At 35.1% G+C, this 25,189-nt stretch overlaps 2 long non-coding RNA genes across 2 annotated transcripts in view; one reads left to right on the top strand and one right to left on the bottom strand.

Annotated features, from left to right (window-relative positions):
- The window catches only part of LOC134728911 (uncharacterized), a 224,663-nt gene that overhangs the window by 63,019 nt on the left and 136,455 nt on the right, over positions 1-25,189 (top strand). The window lies entirely within an intron of this gene.
- LOC130540794 (uncharacterized) overlaps positions 9,399-25,189 on the bottom strand; it is a 51,767-nt gene continuing 35,976 nt past the window's right edge. Inside the window, exon 5 of the long non-coding RNA XR_008954789.1 lies at positions 9,399-9,684. This is a non-coding gene — a long non-coding RNA (uncharacterized LOC130540794). The remainder of the gene's footprint in view (positions 9,685-25,189) is intronic.

Here is a 25,189-nt window from a genome sequence, read left to right on the forward strand (position 1 = left end):
TTTATGCAATCCCTTTTTATTTCAATACTTGTGCCCTTCCAGAACTAAAAAAACTGTATTTATTTGTTCATTTGATGTATGCATTTTCCTCTTAGTGTTTCCAGTTCTCTCTTCCTAGAATTCTTTTCATTCATATTCTGAGTTTGTATTATAATTTGACTATTTTCTTCTCCAATTTTATATCTCTTTGCCTTTTGTTTTACTGTTTTCTTAACTTGGTTTTCCCAGTGTCTATTGTATTTTTAAAAATCTTTGTCATATTTTCAATTTTTTGAGTTTATTCTTGTTATCTTAATGCTTATTTTAAATATTCTGTTGTTCAATTGATGCAGTATATTTTTCTTATCTGATACTAATTATAGTATTTTTATAGGCTTTTTCGGCCATAGGCGTTGCCTCTGTTTCCTTGAAGTTCCTTTGTTCTGTAGAATTGGTTTGTTCTCTTTCATTTTAGAGGCTTTGCATAAACATATGATAATCCTTGGCCAGCCATTTCTGGAGAGGTCTTTAAAAATTGGAACCTGGCTTGTCAACTGGTGGCTTTCGCTGTAGAAAGATAAGAGTGCAAAAAATGTGGCATTTTTATTGGAAGTTCCCCATATGTCTATTTTTATAGGTTTTACAAATCGTAACTGATTTCAGAGTTTGGATGTGAATTGTAATTTGGCCTCTACTTATGGAGGCGTGAGCTTCAGCTTTGAATGGCTTTCTAACCATCTATTCATCTGTTCTCCAATTTCCCACATTTTATTTATATCTCATAATACTCAAATGATTCTCCCCCATTCATTCTCTTCATTTGTGTGGATTTATGATTTTAAAAATAATTACTCATTCTTAATGGAGGTTCTGAGGGAGATTGGAGATTTACATACATGGTAATCTACTGTGTTTTACCAAACAAGTTTTAATAGTTTCATTCTTGGTCTGATAAATATTTAACTTAGAAAAAAATATTTTTAGCTGGCAATACATTTAATTGGCATAGAATTTAAAAGATTATGCTTCTCAATGAACTATCTGGCCTCCGTTTTTAGAGGCACTTGTTTTCAGCTTCTTTTTTTCTTTTTGAGACAGAGTCTCGCTCTGTCACCCAGGCTGGAGTGCAATGGCGCAATCCCGGCTCACTGCAACCTCCCCCTCCCGGGTTCAAGTGATTCTCCTGCCTCAGCCTCCCAAGTAGCTGGGATTAGAGGCGCCCACCACTAGGCCCAGCTAAGTTTTTTGTATTTTTAATCGAGACGGAGTTTCACCAGGTTACCCAGGCTGGTCTCGAACTCCTGACCTCAGGTGATCCACCCGCCTCAGCCTCCCAAAGTGCTGGGATTACAGGCATGAGCCACTACACCTGGTCTTTCAGCTTCTTATATCATCTTGTGAGTATATAACTCCCATTCTGCCCTTTGATGTTTGGCACTGGACAATAAGAATTAAAGATCCTTCCAGATTAGTTTATGTAGAAGTATATCAGTCCTTACATTAATTTCATTATTCCAATAAGTGATTGTTGCATTGAATGAATATACCATAATTTATATGCATTTATATAACAATCCCCATTTTGATGAGTATTTCAAATTTTTTTGTTATAACATCTAATGCTTCAATTACTATTGCTATAGAAACAACATTTAATCAAGGAGCATATATATCTGTAGGGCAACTTACTAGTAGAACTGTATTTTTAAAATGTAAGTTTCCATGGAAATTGTTCAAATTTGGATTCCAAAAAGGATTAAGTGAAAATATTGTTTTCCAAAACCATTATAAACACTGGCTTCATAATATTTTCAATTTTTGCTAACAGATAAAAAAATTACATTGTAGCTTATGTGTTTTTTTCATCTTTTTATGAAGGAGGTTTGGTAGCTTTTCATATTTTTAGAAGCCTTTTATTTTATTTTATTTTATTTTGCTTTTCTATGAGCTATCAGGTCACATTTTTTGCCCATTCTCTATTTGGTTTTAGACAATTCTCTTCTTGATATCTAGAGGCGTTTTTTTAATGAAAGCATTGTGATATAAGCTGTAAATTATTCACCAAATTTGTTGTCTTTCAGTATTGTTTATGTGATGTTTTTGCTATGCAGACTTTAAAAAAATTGTTAAAATTAATTATATCGGTGTTTCCACTTATGGATTCTGGATAATTTTTTTCTAATATATTGAGGTCTTCGCCTCTCAAAAGTACTAATATTTGTCATGTATTATTCTAATCCTATTATGTTGGCATTTTTTCCTTCCTGGAAATAATTTTGAAGTAAGGCAGGAAGTAGAAATTCAATTGTTATTACTAATGGCTACCCTTTTTCCCAGAATCATGTATTAAATAATTTTTCTTTTTTTCCAGTAACTTGAAATTTTATTATTACCGTATCATGTACTAAATTCCTATATGAATTTGGCATATTTCTTGGACATCCTGTATTGTTCTATTGATCTGTTTGTCAATTTTTCAACTGGTGCCATATTATTTTAATTATTGCAGCTTTTACCCATGTTTTAATACAAATGAAAGCTAGTTCTCGTTAATATTTAAGTTTAGAATGTTCCTGTGTCTTCTTTCTTATTTAGTCATATAGTTATATGATAGAATAATCTTACCATTTTACAGAAAGAGAGTGTGTTGGTGTCTTCATTTGACTTTGTTAATTAGAGTTTAATGTGGGAAACTCCATTATGTGAACTCTCTTATACACACCGTTTATCTTAGCATTTAAGTTTTTGTTTGTGTCTTCTAATAGCAGTATATACATTTTTAATATTAATCTTGCATATTTCTTAAGTTTATTACCAAATTTTTATTATTTCCAATTCTCCTTAATATTTCTCAGTGATTGTTGTTTACATAACATGTCTATTTTTTCTGCAAGTTAACTTTGTATCGAGTCACCAATTAAACTATATTATTATATATATTGTTTTCACTGTAGGTTTCCATTGCTTTTTTAAGTTAACAAACATGTTCTTCAAATAATATCATTTTAAAGTCTCCTTCCTTTTCAAGCTTTAAATTAAATTTAAATTTAAATTAACAAATCTTTGCCTGATTTGTTGTCTAGTACCTTCTAAAAATGTTAAAATCAGTTATTCTGCATATATATGTATACATGTATATAACATATAATATTATTTTCTTACCAAGCTTTAGAATATTCTCGATAGATTTAAAAATACCTCTTTTCCTCTTATATCTTTTTCCTCTCTCTCTTTTTTTTTTTTTTTTTTTTTTTGAGAAAGAGACTCACTCTTTGTCGAGACTGGAGTGCAGTGGCACAATCAGGGTTCACTGTAGCCTTGGCCTCCAGGGCTCCAGCAATTCTCTTGTCTCAGCCTCCTTAGTAGCTGGGACTACAGGTGCGCACCACCATGCCCGGCTAAGTTTTCTCTTTTTTGTAGAGATGAGGTTTCACCATGTTACCCAAGCTGATCTTGAACTCCTGGGTTCATGCGATCCACCTGACTCAGCCTCACAAAGTGGTAGGACTACAGGTAGGAGCCCCTGAGCCCATCTCCTCCTTCTCTCTTTCTGAGCCCTCATTCTTCCTCTACTATTTTAATGTTGCCATGTATGGTACAAAGAGCAAATGCCAGGTGTTTGTCAATAGAAATGAATGTGGGAAAGAGTACCTGAATTTTCCCAATTTATGGTTTGTGATTTATAAACTCTGTTAATCAATTTCACAGTCACCTTTTGGCAGAATGCTCCAAGGGAGAGAATTGGTGAACCCACCAAGAATGGGGTTGTAGGACACCTGACCCATTCTCTTCATTCAAACAAGGGATCAGATTAGTGATTATGGCTATATAATAACTCATTTAAAAAACTTTTTATTGAGGTAGGGCACATATACAATTAAATAATAAGATATATAATGTTAAGTACATACACATTGTACAAATATATGTCTCTGACAACCACTACTGAGATAAAAGTATTGAAAATTTCCAGCATGGCACATGTATCACTTTCATCTCAAGAGCTCATCCTCCCTATAGCCTCTGTTAGTTTCACCTCTTCTTGAACCTCATATAATGGAATCACACAATAGGTACTTTTTTTGCCCAGCTTCTTTTACTCAACATAGTGTCTACTCTGTGTACATCAGTAGTGTGTGTGTGTGTGTGTGTGTGTGTGTGTGTGTGTGTGTATATATATATATTTTTTTTTTTTTTTTTTGAGATGGAGTCTCGCTCTGTCTCCCAGGCTGGAGTGCAGTGGCACAATCTGGGCTCACTGCAAGCTCTGCCTCCCGGGTTCACACCATTCTCCTGCCTCAGCCTCTCGAGTAGCTGAGACTACAGGAGTCTGCCACCACGCCCAGCTAACTTTTGTATTTTTTGTAGAGACGGGCTTTCACAGTGTTAGCCAGGATGGTCTCAATCTCCTGACCTCATGATCCGCCCGCCTCGGCCTCCCAAAGTGCTGGGATTACAGGCGTGAGCCACCATGCCCGGCCGGTAGTTTATATTTTTTTATTATTGTTTCATATTATATTTTATGAACATACAATGAATTACATAGATGCTATTGTCAATGGATATTTGATTGTTTTCAGTATTTGGATTTATTTTTAAAAAATGACTTTTTTTTTTTTTTTTTGAGGCGGAGTCTCGCTCTGTTGCCCAGGCTGGAGTACAGTAGTGCAAAAAATTACGTTCTTATACAAAATTACTATTACTTGAAAAAAACTGTTTCGGATATTTTTATTTACTTATGGATATTAACACATTCTTTTCTTGGCTATGTACCTAAGAGCGGTATTGATGAATCATATGGTAGGCATACATTTAGTTAGCTTTAGTAGATAATTCCAAATATTTTTTCAGTCTGCCTGTGTCAATTCACACTTCAACCAACGATGTAATAGAACTCCAGTAGCTTCATGTCCTTGCTGCTTGGTACCATTAGACTTGTTAGTACTAGCCATTTTGGTGGCAGGAAAGGTACACGCTGAAGTTTTAATTTGTTCTCTTCTGGTGAATAAATATGTTATGCTCAAAAGCCATTTGGATATCCTGTATTTTGAAGTGCCATTCACGTTTTTGCCTAGTTTTAATTGAATTTGTTTTTACTTTTTTATGGTGGAATTTCTTTATTTATTCTGGATATAAGTCATTTATTTGATACATACATTGGAAGTGAATTTTTCTCAGTCTTTGAATTATCTTCTTGCTTTCTTAATGATCTTTTGATGAGAAAAAATTCTTAATTTTAATAAAATCCAATTATTATTATTTTTTTCCTTTTAGGGTTAGTTGCAAGCTGTTTACTCCAATGTCATGAAGATATTGTGCTATGTCTTCTCTTAGAAATGTTATTATTTTGTTATATTTAAATCTATGATTAATCTTGGATATTTTTGTGTATGATGAGAGTTAGGGCCTCAAGATTCACTTTTTCAAATTATCCTAGCATCATTTCTATAAAAGGCCATCTTTTCCACAACTGAATTGTAGTGACATCTTTGTTATTAATCAGGTGACAATATGTGTGGGCATCTATTTCTAGACTCTATTGTCTTCTTTTGTTTATTTCTGTATCTTGAGCCAATACCGTAATTTATTTACTATTATAGTATTATACTAAATCACTGTGTGGTAGTATAGATCGTTCAACTGTGCACTTCTTCAAAATAATCTTGGTTAATCTAGGTCCTTTAAATTTCCTTCCATCACCTTGTTAGTTTAAACATCACACACACACACACACACACACATTCATACACACACGCACATACACATAGTGTGCTGGGTTTTTACTGGGATCAAATTGATTCATGAAACTTAACATTGGCTGAGCTTTTTTGCTAAGTACTTTTTATTCAATAATTTTTGCAACAATTGTGTGACGTTGTTGCAACAGTTGTGTGACATTCGTACTATGTTTATCATCATTTTACTAATGAGTAATCTACGCTTAGAGAGTGTAAAAAATACCCAGGTAAAGTCAGTATGCATCAAATAATACAGACATGATTGGCTCAAATACCTATTGCATAATTTCTTGAAAGGCAGTGCCTTTTTTAGAAGTTCTGTGAGATCTTTCATTTTGGAACATTGAACAAACAATTGAATAATGAATAAAATAAACAGTATGAATGTAATTCAAGACTATTTGCCCTTGGAGTTGGAGCATAACAAGGAGTTCCCAGTATCAGTTTAACACACTACTGGCTGTTTATGGTAGATAATAATTACATGACAAAATATATAATTTTAGATTATTAGTGATAATAAGAAATGGGCCTGTCACAAAAATAATTACCTTTCCCTTCAAGATAATATGACATAGCTGTGGCACTTAAGCTCATTTAGTTCTAAAGATCCTATGGCTAGAGTTCTATTTTACCTTAATTTTAAAACAGGTCAGATAAGAAGAATATAAGAAAATATTTGGTATTTCTTCTTTTTTCCCTATTACTTGCTTGACTGAAGATACTGGGCAAAATTGGGAGAACATAATTATTTTTTCAATCTGTATTTATTGATCTTGATAACTTCAACCTTAGCATCCTCATTATACTAAAATAATCAGTGGGTGATAGTTTTTGCTGCAAATAAGATGCTAACAGATTTTCAAAACTAAAGTGTTTTCTGTTTCCCTTTTCTTTATGGGCCATTGCTGTATTTTCCACCTCCTTTATGTAATCATTTTAGTATCCATTTGTGTCACAATGCCCACTGAATGCCCAAGGTTCAGCTGTGACTCAATCCATGACTACCTTCCCACGCAGTTTGCACAGTCAAAGATGGCATTCTTTGCTTTGAGGCTAACTAAAAAATCCTCATCGTCTGATTGTAAATTCTTTTGACAAGTTTTTTTGACCTAAATTTTTGACCAAACTAAATTAATATTAAGAAAATTAGAATAGTGAGAGGGCCTGATTTTCAGGACATTAAATTTCTCAATGGAGATAAATTTCTCAGTTACCATATAAATGAATACAGTATTTGACATAGACCCTCTTCTATTCCTCATTTCATTTTTTATTCTTTTGAATGTGCTGATATGCTTGATTTTATTAAATCATTGATTCTCAAGCACTTCCTTTAAGTTTCCTAAGGAAGGGCTTTATACCTCCTGAATCTTTCCCTTAGACCCTTTACCTTTACTCCCCAGCAGTAAAATTTGCACTTCTGTGCAAAATTGCATTATCCATATGGTAGAAAATATACCTTTTCAGTTAAGTCTGGTTTTAGGTGAACATTTTAATGGTTGTGATTCTGCATAGTTTTTTTTTTCTTGTTTTGCTTTATTGGTTCTTGGGTGGGTCTAAGCATGTACTTCTATGTGTAAACTCCATCTTTGGAGAAATATGAACAAGGATCTTCTGGAAAAGGCTATCATTAAAAATCTTCTGAAGGTAAATACATGTTGCACCAGAGAGGAACTAATGAAAAGTGAATCTAAATTCTTCATTCAAAGCATACTTGACTACAGTTGACAACTATAAAGAAGCTCCCTTTGAAAATCGCAATCATTCTTCATGAGGGACGTCAGAGAGGGAAAGCTTGTCTTGTCTTGTCTTGTCTTGTGTTTGTCACTGAGGCTTCCTCAGTCCTTAGAACAGTGGCTGGGACATACAGTAAAGGTCACTTGTTGACTGATTAAATTTATTTTCCATTTATTGGATTGTGACCGTGCAGTCCGACAGAGGTTGGGGAAACCTTTACAATTAAACGTTTCATGGGGAAATGAGGGCCATGAATTTAGGTGGAAGCAAAATTGAGGAGAAAACTGAGTAAATTATTAAATAAGGTCCATCATTATTCTTCAAGTTCATCTGTTATTTAAGAAATAGCATCTTCAGTAGGCAAGTACCTACTGAAGGCAGAGTTAGAAATGTAAAGCAAAGCAGTGATGAGAAAAAAGTTGTCAGAAGCAGAAGATCATGTAGTTTCCAGCTAAAATGATCTTCTAATTACTGCCCCAAGAATCATACTGAGCTAGTCGTATAGGGAGAAACATTCCTGTATAATTCCTTAAAGTCCTTAAAAATCATCATCATTATTATTATTAAAATATTATTATAGTTACTATTTTTGAATATGTGAAATATGGCAGGCATTGTGATCATTGCTTTATGTAATTATCACAAAATGTCCTGTGAATTATTATTCCCATTTACAGAAGAAGAAACTGGGACAAAAATTAAATAACTTGTTTGAGGTCATACAGCTGGTAAATGTCAAAGCCATGACCAAGGTTTTCTTATGACAACACTAATGCTCTTAAGCACTAAGGAGCTTTGCATCATAAGAGTAAAATCTCTGACAATGTACGCTTTTCCCTCAAGATTTATCAGCTCACCTTAGTTTGACGTCACCTTAAATTTCATAAGTTTAATGTGTAGATTTTAATAATATAAATAAAAATATTTCCATTGGATGGAAATCAAGCTTTCTCCACCAGCCACTCTACCCTTCTTTCAAAAGAACCCTAGGAACCCCTGGAGTCTGGGATCAAACTAATGCTAGGTTAGAGTATGTGGTTTAGAGTATTAGAAATAATGGAATTGATCAGCCATCCCCAGAAGTTTCAGCTCTGGGAACAGAGTCATCTTCAGTCATACGACCTAGGTCTCTATAAATAATGAAGTGGTGGGTGTATTGTGGTATGGGGGAAAAGCATCAGAACTGCATACTGATTTCTGAGAAGTTATTTAATCTTGAAAGAAACCAGGAACTTTTAAATGGTCTGTATTCTAGCCAGACTCCCTATATTATCTTCATTATTTATGAATTACTGGAATCTTAATACTTATTTTATACTTTTGTAAATCATCACCCTTCTACTCATTTCTTAATTATTTTACTATAAATGTGCATATTCTTATTCCTCAAATTTCCTTCTGTTTTGTTTTGAAGAAATGTAATAATATTTCAAATTACTGCCTTTGTCCCCAAGACATCTGCTTGGTACTAAGAATCCCAAGTTTGCATGAAGAAAGAGAAAATATCTGCTAAGTGATGTTATATAAGCAAGTGACTTCTTTAATGGATCCTGGGCTGTTCTTTGTCTTTAAGGAAAATAAACTACTACAGCCATTAAAGCTTTCTAACATTACTGATGCCTAGGAAGTGTTAATCTGCAATTTGTCAATTAAGTGATATTTTTGCTACACTGAGCATTACTGTTTGGTAGTTTGACAATCTGTCTGTTGAAAAGGGAAGACAGCCTTTTGAGAAAACTATTTGTAGTCACTGGGTAACATTGATTATCTATGTTTGCCAATGCCTGGAGAAAGGAAAATCATTATGAACGACTCAGATTGCATATAAATATGTTGATAAATATGTTTGACAATGTTGAAATGTATTATTTCCCTTTACTTGAAAGAAAATTGTTTGCCAATCTAAGGAAGGGATAAATGACATACACAAGGCAGACTAGCTCTTTCTTTATCTTTCTTTATTTCCCTGCAAAGCTAACATCTCTACTCCTCTGCAAGATGATCTCCTCCTGCATGCACACAGCAGCCACTGGCTCATAGCAGCCCGAGAGCCCCCAAATCCCTCTGAAAATTGCTGTGAAACAGAGATTTGCCTCTTTCCTGAGAATCAGAATGAGTCAGAAGCCCAGTACACATGGGAACAGTTGAGCCTTTGGATCTTCTGTGCAGTTTCTCCTTTCTGATAAGTTATTCTTTTCCTGCAAATGATTCTCTCCCAGATAACAATCTGAGCAGGGAGGAAAAGAAGAAAGGGACAATTTGTCTATTGAGTCAAACTTCAGGCAGCATTTGATGTACCCTAGCCTTGGAAAAGGGCTAAAACTGCATTTAGTTTGTGGCAAATGTGAATTATCATCTTTCTATGTCAAGTTGTTCATGTCTTTTGATAACATAGCAGATGATACTTACTCAGAGTATTAATCATGGCATTTAACCTACTCTGAAAGAAAACTCAAATACCCTTAGGGAGAGCTTCCATTACCGGGATATCCAATATTCATTTTGCCCTAAGTGCAACCTCCAAAGATGCAGTCCTATTTAAATAATCAATTCTTTTCAATCACCCCACCCAACAATGACTGGAAATTACTCCAAAGAAAAGAAGAATGGAATAATCAACTTTGAAAGAAAGCCCTTTTTATATTAAACTTGGGACTATTTTTTCTCACTCTTGTTGTTTATATTTTTCCAATACATATTGTAAGCAAACATATACATCAGCACATATCACTCGTTGAATTTGTCAATCAAATCTAAACACCTATAGGGGACTGGTATTTGTTTAGCCAAAAGAAGCAAAATAAAGAGAAATAAATTATAAAACAAGTTATAAGTGTAGCTTAATATTTGTGATAATTTCATTAATCAACATAATTTGCATCTTTGCAACAGGTGTCTTGAAGTATATTTTTGTTATTGAACATGGGTCAAAGAGTGAAAACTAACTCATAGAGTTAGAATTTGTATCTACACATTAGTATCATTGGTCCCAAGGCAAAAGCCCTCTTTCTTTCATTTAAAAATAAATATATACTTTGGAAAATTAACTGGTTATTCTAACATTGCAAAATATCCAAGTCTGCATTCACAGTGAAATAAACTATGTTTGGGCCTTGGAAGAGCTCCATGTAATGATAATGTGAATTACTTTAGTTCGTTATTTTTATTGATCAAAAAACTTGACAGTAACAGAATCCTGCTTCATTATAGTGCTGTATAGAGCAAACTATACCACAGCAACAGCCATCAGAGGAATAATTTATGATTATAATAATTCCAATCTTTTTATGACACTTTGCCCTGTATTCTTTCAATTGATCTTTACACAAACTTCATGGTTTTGGCAAGAGAAAATAAAGACCTAGATATGGTCCTTTAGTGCTTTACAGAAAGTCTTTTTCTTTAGTTACGTGGATATATGTGACTTCAATGTTTAAGTAGCTTGACTTTATAGAGTATTAGAGTAAATATTGATAAATCTGAATAGGTGTCTCCTGGCATTCTATGTCAATGTATCTCACTGGCATGGCCTGTACTTTCCTGAAATGCTAAGTCAATGTATAGCACCTGGATCTACACATTAGTATTATAGGCACTGAGGCAAAAACCCATTCCCTTCGAAATAACGGTGACCTTCCTGATAGAGGTAATGTCTCCTCTGTTCCTCCCCAGCAACTTTCCAGTCACTCACAGGGATCCTCTCAGCTAAATAGCCATCAGCTTCCTTTCTAATTTTATGGTGGGAGGATAGGAAAAGGACATACTCCCTGAGGCATTTGGAAAGTTTAATTGTATTTTTGAAGCTAGTTTCTCATACAGGATGCAAAATTTTTCAAAATATAATGAATTTAAATAAAATGTAAGATAAAATGAAGGTGGCCATTCCTGATGATTAAAACTATCTTATTAAGTGATTTGCAGTATATGTTCTCTACGCAATTGATGTGTGTGATTATTTATTGATTTACCTGGGTTTTGTTGTGGCATCATTTGTACAATGAAACCAAAATGCCACTTTTATTCTTTCACCTTAGTTAATTAAATAATTTCCTGGTTGATCTTGTTAATTCCATAGGCGTGAGGTTGAGGGGAGGGTATTTACTTTTTCTGTTGCTATCTCGTTGTTAGTGATTACGTTTGAAGTTATTTGTACTTTTTAAAGAGACATAAACAAGTAGTCTGAAGGTATTGTATGATAGATTTTTCCAGGTAAAATATTTCAGACCCCCAACTTATAAGTTGCAATGAATTTCTGTTTAGGGTGATCAGTGTCCCTCGGGGTTATGTTAGCTATAGCTGGCAGACAGTAAGGGGGAAGTGGGGCACCCAGAGTGTTGAGTGCTTATTTATTCTTAGTGTGACGAGACAAGGGGTATCATTGAAGGTCATGCAAAAAAATGTGTTACTTATGTCAGTTGAATGCCCAGATATAGATAATATATGATTTAAGCATCATAATTGACTCTTTGTTCTCACTGTCAACACTTTAGGGTGACAATGGAGACAAGAGAACATAGGCCAATGTAGCATGTGCATTTTAAGCACAATTTTCTCTCTTTCTTGGATTGATAAACTCATTATGAGGGTGTATTAGTCTTAGTTCTCCAGAGAAACAACAAATTAGCATATATGCATATATATGGCTTATATGCATATGGTATTGGTTTACATTGTTACAAAGGCTGAGAAGTCCCAAAATCCGCAATCTGCAATTGGCAACTTGAGACCCAGGAGAGCCAATGGTATATTTCTAGTCTGAGTTCAAAGATGTGAGAACCAGAAAAGCTAATGATCTAAGTAAATTCCAGTCTGAGCTCCAAGGCAGAACACTCATGTCCAAGCTCAAACACAGTCAGTCAGAGAGTGGATTCTCCTTTACTCCACCTTTTGCTCTAGTCAGGCCTTCAAGGGACTGGATGAAGTCCACCCACATTGGGGAGGGCAAACTGCTTAACTCAATCTGTATTCAAAGGTTCATCTCATCCAGAAACATCCTCATGGATACAACCAGAATAATGTTTAATGAAATATCTAGGCGCCTGTGCCCAGGCAAGATGACACATAAAATTAACCATCAAAAAGGGACTAGCTATGGTCAAGGTTAAGGCTGTTGAAAGAATGATTTGCTTAAATTATCTTTCTTCTGTATAATTTCTCTATTGAAGATCCATGCACATTGCTCTGGAATGTGATTTGTCTCAGATCAATTCAATTCACCACACATTTATTGAGCCCTATGCTTACAAGATATAATGCCAAGCTATATGGGAAACTGAGTGGCACACAAGCCTTAAGAGTGTATAATCTAGTATTGAGAGATGAATATCCCCAGTTGCAGTGAAAGGCTGAATATAATAAGCAAAATAAGACAGACATCAATTATTTCCAAAGGAGGACAAAGAAGGGAAGAATTTATTTCTACTGAATCAAGAAATACATAAGAAAAGGTTTAAATTTGCCTGGATTGTGAAAGATGAACACCAGGGCTTGAAAGTGGCTAATTTTATATTATAATGACTGTTCCAATTTGATACAAATATGTTTTTGAAGCTCAGAAAATTTCTTGAATGAGTGAACGTAAATTGTGGCAAAAAGCCAAAAGAGAACACTAATTTTATCTCAGGATTTGCCCTTAGCCATTTTTGAGGCGGAACTATTTTGATGGAATTCCCAAGGAATTCCCTGAACATAAGACGTGCAGTTAAGGTATTTGTCATCCTTCTACCCAGCTTCTACCATAAAGGTATGGTCATTCAGAAGGTGGAGTATTCATTGAGTGTCACCCAGCAGGGAAAGAACATAGACCATGAGACATCTTAAAATATAAATTTCAACCATTTTTTTCTGCAGAAAGTACTTACTCTCTGCAAAGAACTAATGTTGTTTTATGAAGTATTGAACCTGGAGTAATGATATAATGTGCCTTTTAGTTGCAACCTGTCTGTGATAGATCGTAAAAAATTATCTTGGAAACATAATTTTAATAATTAGCTTTCATATTAAGTCAAAAATTATTGCACAGACATTATTTCTATTAGCTGTATGTGTAATAGAATAAGACTGTACTAATAAACACTTCTGTAGAAATTAATATTTGATTTATATTGATCCTGACTCATAATTCTAATCCTTAATGATTAATGGGTACTGTATGTATGTGCAAGATGGCAGGAGAGGACAGGAAAGGTGGATTTTTAGCAGGGTAATAGGGAAGGGTAAGGAGTAAACAAGATATCGGTGTTCTTTACCACAAATAAACTCTAAAAGAAAAAACCAAAGTTTTCTACTAGAATAGTTAATGATGTGTGTTATTCATGTAGCAGTCATTATGTATTAAGTTCTGTGCTAGGCATCTCAATATTGAGAGATCCCATATTATTTACAACCTTATATAAGTCTGAGATTGAGACAAAATTTAGTAGTTTTTTCTTTTTCATTTTTTTAAATTTACACAGAAAGCAAATAATAGAGCTCAGATTCAAATAAGAATTAATTTTACTTCAGTCATTCAAAAGCTTATACGCTTTTTAATGTATCACATGGTTCTTATAGAGTAAAGCCTACATCAGTTTATTTATTTCATCATTGAGATGTCTCTTGCATTCTTCACCCCTTTATATACTTCCTCTGTCCTTGACTTGGCTTGAATGAACTCTTTCTTATAGCATTGCAATGCTTTTTTCAATCTGATTTTTCTGCCACTAGTTTTCCATTTATGCCAGTTGTCTATTGATTGTCTCTCCACTTCAAATGCACTCTTGTTTGTGCATTTATATCACCTAGGTTTGTGATATAGCTGAAACCTATAAACATTTCTCTTTTGCCCACAAACACAAGGTTTGCTCTGTTAGTCAAAAGTGCCACACAGACATAGCAGAGGAAGAGGTTTGTCTTTCTTATCCTAAAGGGTTGTTTTGTTTGTTTATTTGATTAAATGCCCAGAAAATTGGCAATGCTTGGGTGCACTGTAAACAGTAAGAAGGATGTTAACTTTGCTTTAATATAAAAATTTTATTACAACAGAGATGTCTCCTCAAGAAATGAGATACTTGTGCATGTACATATTTCCTTACAGAAAAATGTGTTCAATATAGTTAGCTATTCCTGTTGCAAGTGATCCTCCCACCTCAGCCTCCTGAAGTGTTAAGATTACAGGCATGAGCCACCGCACCTGGCCATCAGCTATTCTCAAACATAAGTCAGAGCAAGGCAGAGTGAATGTTAAATGAGTGAATATTGCAAAGGAACTCAAATTCCAGATAAGAAGTCTGGGAAAGGTAATTGTTAAGATCCTTTGACCCTTGATAATTTATTCTTGATTTCATAGAAAAACAATCCATGAAACATTTACTGCCTGTCTTCTTAAATACTCATTTGTGTGTCTGTCCCTTGTCTTACCATTGTGCTATTTTTCCTACTAACAGTGTTCTCAAGGATGTACCAGTTATACAGTAGAGTTAATTTATTTGTAGTGAATAGGGATGCAAATTCCTACTTCTAATTTTCAGTTTTAATCACCAGAAAATGCATGGCTGCTTGATGGAAAATACTAGAATTTAATATGAAAACCTTCATGTCAACATTTCAGTTTTCCCTCATTGCCTCGTTTCCCTAACAAATACTCCACATTCTCCAGTGTTTAGCAGACAATAAATCAGTGCTGTGGCTCATTTAACACTCATATTGGAAGGGATTTATTCTCTCTAAAGCTTCAGAAGTTGGGCCAAATACTCAATTTTTATACATTCAACCCCTCAAATCCAAAAGATGTGATATGAACCAAACTAACAACACAAACAAACTCTCTGGGGGAAAAAAAATACAGTGGATTTAAAATCACTAATAGATAAAATGAGGACACATTCCTCTGGGTGGTATAGAATTTCTCTCCTCTGCTCCAGAGGGTGCATTGCTTTTCAGCAGCATAAATCTATCTCCTTTGGTCAAAGAGATGATTTAGTCTCCAGAGCCAAGACAAAAATCCTGTTGGATATTAGAATTTGGAGAGTTTCATGGCCTCCAAACAGGAATTTATATACCAGAACTGGTCAATGGTCCATCTAGTCGAGCCTCCTGCTTCCTCCTGCATCGAATGATGGATGTGTTAGAAGACAGGAATAAACTCGCCATGATGCCCCTAATTGAGAAAAATAGCCACACCAAGGAAATTTCGTCTTAACTCTGGTACTGGGTTAGTTTATTCCATCATGCCTGAGACCTGATAGCTATTTACCTCTATACTACTGTTACAGAGAAATTCTTTTATTTTGTTTTTATTTTTGGTAGGAACACACTATTAAATTTCTCATAAGCATTTAATTCTTAATTGAATCTTATTAACTTCTGCTGATTAACAACTCACTGTAGAGTGAACAAGCAATCACATTCCACCTCTTAATTTTGCTTAAAAACTTCCAGCTAAATGTACATAAAGTAGTGATACCTTTTACTTTATTTCTTAATATTATATGTCTATAAAAAATGTGACCCACTGGAAGTCAACACATTAAAAATTCTCTGTAATTAGTTATAAAATGTATTATTTGGTTATTAAACTACAAGGAGTGAAAGTTCAATTCATGACTTGTGAGTGTTTCAAGCCCACTCTGTATTATTTGCTTAAACCTTTTAAGAACCTCATATTTCTTTACTAGGAGAAAATTGCCACTGAGCTAGACTACATTAACATGAAATATGTTTAACGATATCCTTGCTTGGAAACTACTAACAATGTGTTAACAGTTTTCCAGGACACGGTGGACAGTGTATTTTATTTTTTTTGACAACAGGGCAGCAAACCACTTTATTCAACTCTGTATTACGTTGTTAAGCCTCCGATGGAAGGACTTTAAGTAAACAGTCTATGTCATCAAAGGACTCAACTCATTGTCATCACCTATAGAATGTTGAGCAATAAGGGCAAGGTCAAATCTTGCATTAGAAGTCTGTGCTACTGTGGGTTCACTGCTACTCAGGCTTTGAGAGCAGGCATTTATGCTTGTTGGCAGACTAATTAAGGGAAATGATATGCCAAAAGAGTTCTCGCCTCATCATTTTTTAAAATGTGTTTACTCATAACTGTGCTTGGATTGGTGGTCAGAAGGGCTAGAAGAAGCACTAATCCTCCAACAATTCTCTAATTCTTTTTGCACGAACAGCTTACATTATCCCCTGTTTTGAGTGAAAAGCCATAAATTGGTCCCAGGTAATTGTAAATCATATAGTCAAATATGAAAGCTCGTTCCTCTGAATGATAATAGGTTAACAATCAAATATTTATTTATATGATTAATGTGACTAAAATGGGGTTTATTTAAAGAGCATAGAATGAACATCAAGAGAACAGGACTTCTGCCTGCATGCCCCAGATTTGAATCCTTGGCCCAAACAGTCATTTCTATGTGCAATTAGGCAAGCCATGTATTGTCTATTAACCTACTTCATAGGAGTGCCATGCGAAGATTATAACTTTTAACATACTTTTAGATCATTGTTTATATTGTTACCACTATCATTATATTTTATGATTTATAAATTATGTGATTAATGTGAATAAATAAATTATGTGAACAGAGTATTCTACAACTAAACTACTTTTAAAAACCAAAGCAGATTATGATTTGTTTGAAAGAGAGATAAAGAAATAAAACTTTGACAATAATATGTTGCTCTTATATAGCATATTCCATTGTTTTCTTTATTTGAGTCTCACAAACATCATATAGGGTATGTTAATTATTATTATAAAACTTTGAGAAGAGTGTATTTTTCCCTCTAGGAACTAAGCTCCTTTAGAAAAATAATGTGAATGTACTTTTGTACTGTTACAAGGTAGTACTAGACTGATAAATATGTCCTCACAAATGGACATAGCACTTGAAAGGTTTTGGAGCTATATGGCTCTGTACATGTCATTATTATATTGTTTTTAAGTGAATATCATTTTCTCCAAGCCCATGCATATGTGTATAAGCTTCTGTTAGAGGTAAACAGGTAGATGACAAGTTGTTTCTTTGCAAGGCAAATTTCCTAACAGCCTCTGTTCCATGTACCTGAAGAGAAAAACAGAAGACAGGAAATGTAAAAACTGGCAAGAACTTAATAAAAATTTACGATGAACTCTGCATGCACTGACATAGGCAATGTGAAGACCCTAGGATGTATACTAACACCCAAGTATGCAAAATCTACAGGGTCAAGAATAGAATCTGATATATAACGAATGCTTCATGAATATTTCCTTATACACACACACACACACATCTATTACATATTAGAGGATAATTTATTTTATTTACTGTGTAGTTTTAAAAAATGTTTCAGTGATACAAAATAATTGCACATATGCAATACAAAATAATTACAGTCATTTTGATACGTGTATATAATCTCATGAGCAAATCTGAATAATTAGCATATCCATCTCCTGAAACATTAATTATTTCTTTGTGTAGAGAACATTCTAAATTCTTTCTTCTAGCTATCTGAAAATATACAATAAATTTTTATTAACTATAATTACCTTATAATGCCATAAAACCTTAGACTTCTCCTTCTAGCTATAATTATGTATCCATTAAACAACCTCTCCTTATCCTTCCCTCCCCACTACCCTTCTCAGCCTTGAAAAGCCACAATTCTACTCTTTATTTTTAGAAGCTAAACTTGTTATCTCTCACATATGAGTGAGAACATGTGATATTTGTATTTCTGTGTCTGACTCACTTCACTTGACATAATGTACTCCAGGTTCATCCATGTTGCCATAAATGACAGGATTTTATTCTCTCAAGGCTGAATAGTATTCCACTGTGTATATATGAACATTTTCTTTATCCATTCATCTGCTGATAAAGACTTAAGTTGACTCCATATCATGACTATTGTAAAGAGTGCTGCAATAAACATGGGAGCACAGATATCTCTTTGATATACTGATTTTCTTTCCTTTAGATAAATACCCAGTAGTAGGATTACTGGATCGTATTGTATTTCTATTTGTAGTTTTTTGAAAACTCTGATACTCTTTCCCATAACGTCTGTACTAACTGACATTCCCACCAACAGTGTATAAGAGTTCCCTTTTCTCCACATCCTTGCCAACATTTGTTATTTTTCATTTTTTTGATAAGAGTCATTCCAACAAAGTTAGCCATCTCACAGTGGTTTTGATTTGCATTTCCCTGATGATTAGTGGTGTTAAGCATTTTTCCATATAATTGTTGGCCATTTGTATGTCTTCTTTTGAGAAATGTCTATTCAGACACTTTGCCCATTTTTAACAGAATTATTTGTGAGCTTTATTTTTGCTGTTGACTTATTTGAGTTTTTTACATAGTCTGGATATTAATCTATTGTCAGATGAATAATTTGCAAACATTTTCTCCCATTCTATAGGGGTCTCTTCACTCTCTTGTTTCCTTTGTTGTGCAGGAGCTTTATAGTTTGATAAGACTGCATTTATCTATCTTTCCTTTTGTTGCCTATGCTTTTGAAGTCTTATCCATAAAATTTTTGCCCAGAACAAAATTCTGAAATATTTTTCCTATGTTGTCTTTTATTAGTTCTATAGTTTGAGGTATTATATGTAAGTCTTTAATTCATTTTGAGTTGACATTTGTACGTGTAGAGAAATAGATGTCTAGTTTCATTCTTATGCATATGAAAATTCAATTTTCACAGCATCGTTTATTGAAGAGGTTGTCCTTTCCACAGTATATGTTCTTGGCACCTGTGTTAAAATCAATTGCCTTAAATACATGGATTTATTTCTAGGGTTTGCCATTCTATTCCATTGGTCTATTTGTCTCTCTTTATACCAGCACCATGCTGTTTTGGTTGTTATAGCCTTGTAATATATTTTGGAGCCAAGTGGTATGATGCCTCCAGCATTGTTTTGTTTTTGCTCAGAAATATTTTGGCTATTCAGAGGCATTTGTGGCTGCATACAAATTGTTATCTAGGATTTTTTTTTATTTCTGCGAAGAATACCTTTGGTATTTTGTTAAGAATTGCATTGAATCTGTAGATCAGTTTGGGTAATATGGTCATTTTAAGAATATTAATTATTTTAATCCATAAACATGAGATGTCTTTTATATTTTTTGGTGTACTCTTCAATTTCTTTTATCAATGTTGAGTAGTTTTTATTGTAGAGAGGTTTCACCTCCTTGATTAAATTTATTCCTAGGTATTATTTTTTGTAGCTATAGTAAATTGGATTACTTTCTTTATTTCTTTTTCAGCTATGTCATCATTATTGATGTATAGAAACACTACTCTTGGTGGAGGCAGTTCTAATGGCTTTCATTTGGCCTTTCTCACCATAATAGTCCTCACCCTACAGATCAGGGAACCAAAGTGGAGATTCTGCCAGCTGCTGAATAGGTCTATTCAAATTATGCATCTGGACCTGGGGAAATAACCAGAAGATGGGTTTGGGAACCCATGTAAATTGAACCTGAGCTTAAACTCCATTAATCACCTGACCCTCGTAACCCCCTATTTTAAATGGAGGGCCAAAATGATGTTTCAGGTCCTGAAATCAATGTCAGTTCAGAGTCAGTGTCCAGCAGTCCCAAAAAGTTCTGATTATTTTCCTTTCCCCAGTATATATTTATCTAAGTAAAAGGTCAGAGTTTCCTTTGGGGAAGGATGTAAAAGATTGACAGTTTAAATTGTTGGCATTATACTGGGGTCCTTCCTCAAGGGGACTCAGCCTCCCCTTCATTCAAGGGGTTCTGGGTCTATAAACTGGCTCAAGTCTGGAAATTGATTGAGGGTCTATGATTCTCTATTTTTAAGTTTCAAGTTAGACTTGTGTTCACTTGATCTAGACGTTTTCTGCATATACAGATCAAGTAAGAATGTAACAGGCTTTCCATTTATTTTGCTTCAAGGAGCACCATGATTAATTAGACAATGTTGTAGGTCTACATGGGTCAGACTATTCTGATTGTTGTTTTGCCTCTGCTGTCTCTTGCTGTAACCATGTCCATCTTGCCTTTGGCAATTGAATGCTGCCATTTGGCCCCTGCCACCTTGGGATCCAGTTACTCCCATTGCATTTAGGTTTTAAAATTAAGTGACTGTGGTTCTCACTGTATGGTCTGGAATACATAGAAGGGAAATCTCAGAGGTCTTCAAGGATGCTGATTCTCTCCTCACAAATCTGTTTCTCAGAGTATTAATGAAAGGTGTATCTTCTGGACCTTCCCAGTGTGGGTGAGTAGGTTTTATGTGAAAAATCCACTTTAGCATTCTAACTCCCTAAGCCTTTGAATCTCTTCCTTTATATTAAACCAAGGAAGAGAAGGCATTTCTAGCTCTCATGGTGATCCATATTTCAGCCAACCAAACAAATAATTAGAACTTTTATTAACTCCCCAAGCTGCAACATTAAATCCCTGCTTAGTGAGCCGATGTTAATAAATTCAACCTGATCCAGCTTTATTTCCTTCTCCTATTATCCTGCAACCTTAATATCCATTCCCATACAGGTTTCCCCAGTTTTCTGCTTGTATACAAAATAGAACACTCAGCTAGTTCTTTGGAGTATAGCACACTTCCTCATTGCACCTCACCTTTAGGGGCCTCTGGGACTTGAGTCCAGTCATTGTTCTAGAAGAAAAGAGGCATGGTGGGGGTGGGTTCCCAGGAGAACCAGCATTGTCTTATTTGTCAACTGCCTCAGCAGATGCCATTATTGTTTCTTCAGGCAATGCATGGTTAATTCCTCCAGACAGAGGCAGAAAGATGAATACCACTGTGAGGGCTGTTGCCACTGCCACTGGGAGTAGGGAGGCCACTTCCCCTGGCAAAAAAGGCTCATCAGAATTTAGGAGCTCGTTGTCCCCAAGCTTCATCGGAGTCCTCCCATACATCCTTATTCCAATGTACAGTATCCTATTCTTTTCCAATCAATGTCCTCATTTTAACAGTAGCCACACTATGAGGCTGAGAGTTCACCTTTTGTTGTAAGTCAGCTAATGACATCATGAGGGCTTGTGTTTGATTTTCAACAATCAACCTTGTGGCTACAGGAGAGAAGATTCTCCTTCAGAGAATACTTAGAAGCTTTTAGGCTATTTATGTGCATCTGCAGCTGAGAGTCCAAATCCCTGAGCTTGTCCTTTAATTCCATCTATTTGTTTAGCGATGTCAGGAGCAATCAACCAACATTTCTTGGTTTTCCACAAATATTTGAAGTAGAGTCCTTAGCATTTGAAGGTCTAATGAGATTAGAAAGCCAATTGTAGAAACCTCAAAACCGATTAAAATTCATCTTTAAAATTCCGTTCCTTTAGAACAACTTCTGGTACCAAAATCTCTATTAGTCAGGGTTCTCCAAAGGGAAAGAAACAATAGATCTATATAAAAGAGAATTTTTGGGGGGAGTTGGCTCACACAATCAGAAAGGTGAAGTACCATGATATACCATTTGCAAGCTGGAAAATGAAAGATGCTTGTAGCATGGCTCAGTCTAAGTCCAAAAGCCTCAACAACAGGGAATTGACAATGCAGCCCCTAGTCTGAGGCTAAAGGTTTGAGAGCTCCCGGAAGGCCAATGGTGCAAGTCCCAGAGTCCACAAGCTGAGTAATCTGGGGCCTGATGTCTAAGGACAGGAGGAACAAAAGGCAATCCAGTCTAAAAGGGAGAAAGAGAAGGAACAAAGCAAGTTGAATATCCACTCTACTTCCCCAAGCCCTGTTCTAGCCAGACCCTCAGTTTATTGAATGGTACTTTTCTAATTAGTGTCCTCACTTTAACAGTAAGCACCCTACAATGCTGAGAGTTCACCTTTTGTTGTAAGTCAGCCAATGCCATGATGAGGGCTTGTGTTTTATTTTCAACAATTTCAACCTTGTGGCTACAGGAGAGGAGGGTCTTCCCACCTACTGAGGGTGGGTCTTTCTCCTCCAGTCCACTGACTCACACGCCAATCTCCTCTGGAAATACCTTCATGGACAGGTCCAGAAACAATGCTTCACCAGCCCCATCTAGGCCTCCCTTAATCCAGTCAAGTTGACACCTAATATTAACCATCACACAAAGTGAAAGAAAAGTCTCAAAAATAATTCATAAATAATCTTTTCTGAAATATTTGGTTTACCAGAAGGAGGAAATGCGTTGCCAATTGCAATTTAATTCACTGAATTAATTTCGACTTGATTACATCCCTTTATAGTTTTCTTCCTTTCTACATTCTTGCCCTTTCTCTTCGCATTTTGTACACATGAAGCACACTGTCTTTTCAACACTCAGTTACCTAGTATTTTTATAAAGGTGAAATATTGTTACAGAGAACATCAGGGGTTATCTTGAAATAATTACAATAATAAGGCTGAAGGTGATAGAAGCTAATATTTATTTCAGGCTTACCAGTTTGAGATTTCAGTTTATATCCATTACAATTGGAATGTCAGCTCAAAAGGGGCAGAGATTTTAAGAGTCCTGTGCATTGATGCTCTCTTGATGTCTAGAGTAGTGCTTGTAGGCACTCAGTGAATATTTATTGTATTGTCAAATGGTCTCAAATTCTACAAACAATGCAGCAATGAAGATATTATTCAATATTATATCCTACTGCTTGAAGACTGATAGGTTGTGCCACGCTACTGGCTTCTCTCATTTTCCAGCTTGCAGATGAGTTATGTATCTTTCCAAACGTATATAGGTAAGAAATCAGATAAGCATGAAATCTGGATCTCCTGAAAGACGATCTTGGAAAATTACTTTCATTTCATCTAGACTGCTCAATGCACAGAAATTTGTAGAAGTATGTTGCATGATTACTTATACCTACTGAGCAAGAGGGCACACAGATTCTCTAGATTAATTAGGATTGGGGGATAGTAGACTTACATAAAAGGATCCAGAAATCAAACCTAAGTCTGATTATAACCATGTGTTTCCCTGTAATCTATATTCCCTGGCAAGGAGAAATTAATGGAAAGAGGGTAGAGTTAAGAGATAAATTCTGAATGTTATCTAATGTTTATAGTGTTACTGTATGTGTGTGCACATGTTTGTATGTGTGGGAGAGTGTGAGAGAGAAAGTGTAATGGAGATGGCTTGGAATGTATCTTAGATTCTTCTCTGATGAATTATTCATCTGTTAGAGTTTTAGTGATTGCATCTTTCATAATGTTTGTATAATTGCTTATCTAGGTAAACTTGATTTTTTACACATCTTTGCACAAACATAACTTTGCATATAACTCTGTTTCTGAAAGCACAATATAATGCTGATTTAATTATTTGGCTGGAAGTACTGCCCTTCACCCCAGATAGTGAATATCCTAATGAGAAAAGGAAGTGAGTCTTATTTCATACAGGCCACAAGCATTGTGGGGCTTCAATTAATGTGTGCTGAATTAAATTGCTAGAGATGTAACAACTACTTTAGTTTCAGAATAATAAAAGCAAACACTTACCGAACACTGTATGCCAAGCACAATAGTCTAGGTGATATATCTAGAGCATCTAATATCCTCAATAATCCAACCAAATAAGGACTATTATCATCATTTACATTTTCCTGATTAAAAAAATTAGAGTGAGGTAATATGTTCAAGGTTATGCAGGTAGAAAAAAGAAAAATGGAAATTTATACAAAGGCCCAATTCTTATTTGTTTTTCTTGGGAGAAATGAGGCTCATCTCTTTATCTTCAGGTAAGTTACTTCCTCTTAATGAATGGAGAAGCAGTGATCTGTGCCATGCTGTTTGTGAAGTACCTAAAAGTACAATCTGAGTCTTAAGACAGCCAATCTAGTGATATTTCCACTACTTCATTAAACTCTGACCTACTTGTAGATGACAACACATCTGCCTTGTTGAAAGTCATATCCCAGAACTTGGTATAGTGACCCTCACATTGTCTGTAGCCAATAAATATTTTCTGAATTAATGGTTGAAACACAATAGAGCTCATTGAAAGTCATATCCCAGAACTTGGTGTAGTGACCATCATATTGTATGTAGTCAATAAATATTTGTTTGCTCAATTAATGATTAAAACACAATAGAGCTCCCTCAATTTCCATAAGAACTTGATCCTAAGTTAAAAGGTAACAATTTAAGACACACCATTGCAGTGTTAAGGCCTCCATCTATAAAGCAGCACGTTCTTTATTGCCTTGCAGACCAATAATCATTAACAGACTGGATATCAAGTTTGAATAATCATGTACTGAGCTAGGTTTTATAAGGACATTAATTCACATGCACAACTACATCAACCCCTGAGGACTTTGTAGAATGTGAATATAGACATTATGTGATTCATGACCTAGCTAGGCACCTCTAGGGCATGTTATGATGGCCGGCATTCAGCCACAAGTTGGTGAGAAATATTTGGAAATGTCAGAACTAGCAAAGAACATAAAATGTGCAATTGAAAACTCACCCAGAGATTTCAGTGAGGCTAACTCTTCTGAGATCTGCAAGAGGCAGTAAGCCAAACCTCAGCACTGTCTCAGTGATCAGATAAACATGCGTTTGCATGTGACAGTAGCCTTTAACACATGATCTGTGGGAGCCTGCCAGGGAAGGTGACCTGATTAACACTTGACTGGGTGCTCTTCCCTGCTTTCTGCCCTGGGCCAATTTCTGGTTTTGTTGCTCAGACAGGCTTGCTTCCTTTGTAACACCGGTATGCAGTCACAGTTTGGGTCCATTTATTTCACACTCATCAATTTTTTTAGTGTGTAATGGAAGTCTTCACTTGG

The sequence above is a fragment of the Pan paniscus genome, chromosome 15, assembly GCF_029289425.2.
Source record: "Pan paniscus chromosome 15, NHGRI_mPanPan1-v2.0_pri, whole genome shotgun sequence".
Taxonomy (NCBI): Eukaryota; Metazoa; Chordata; class Mammalia; order Primates; family Hominidae; genus Pan; species Pan paniscus.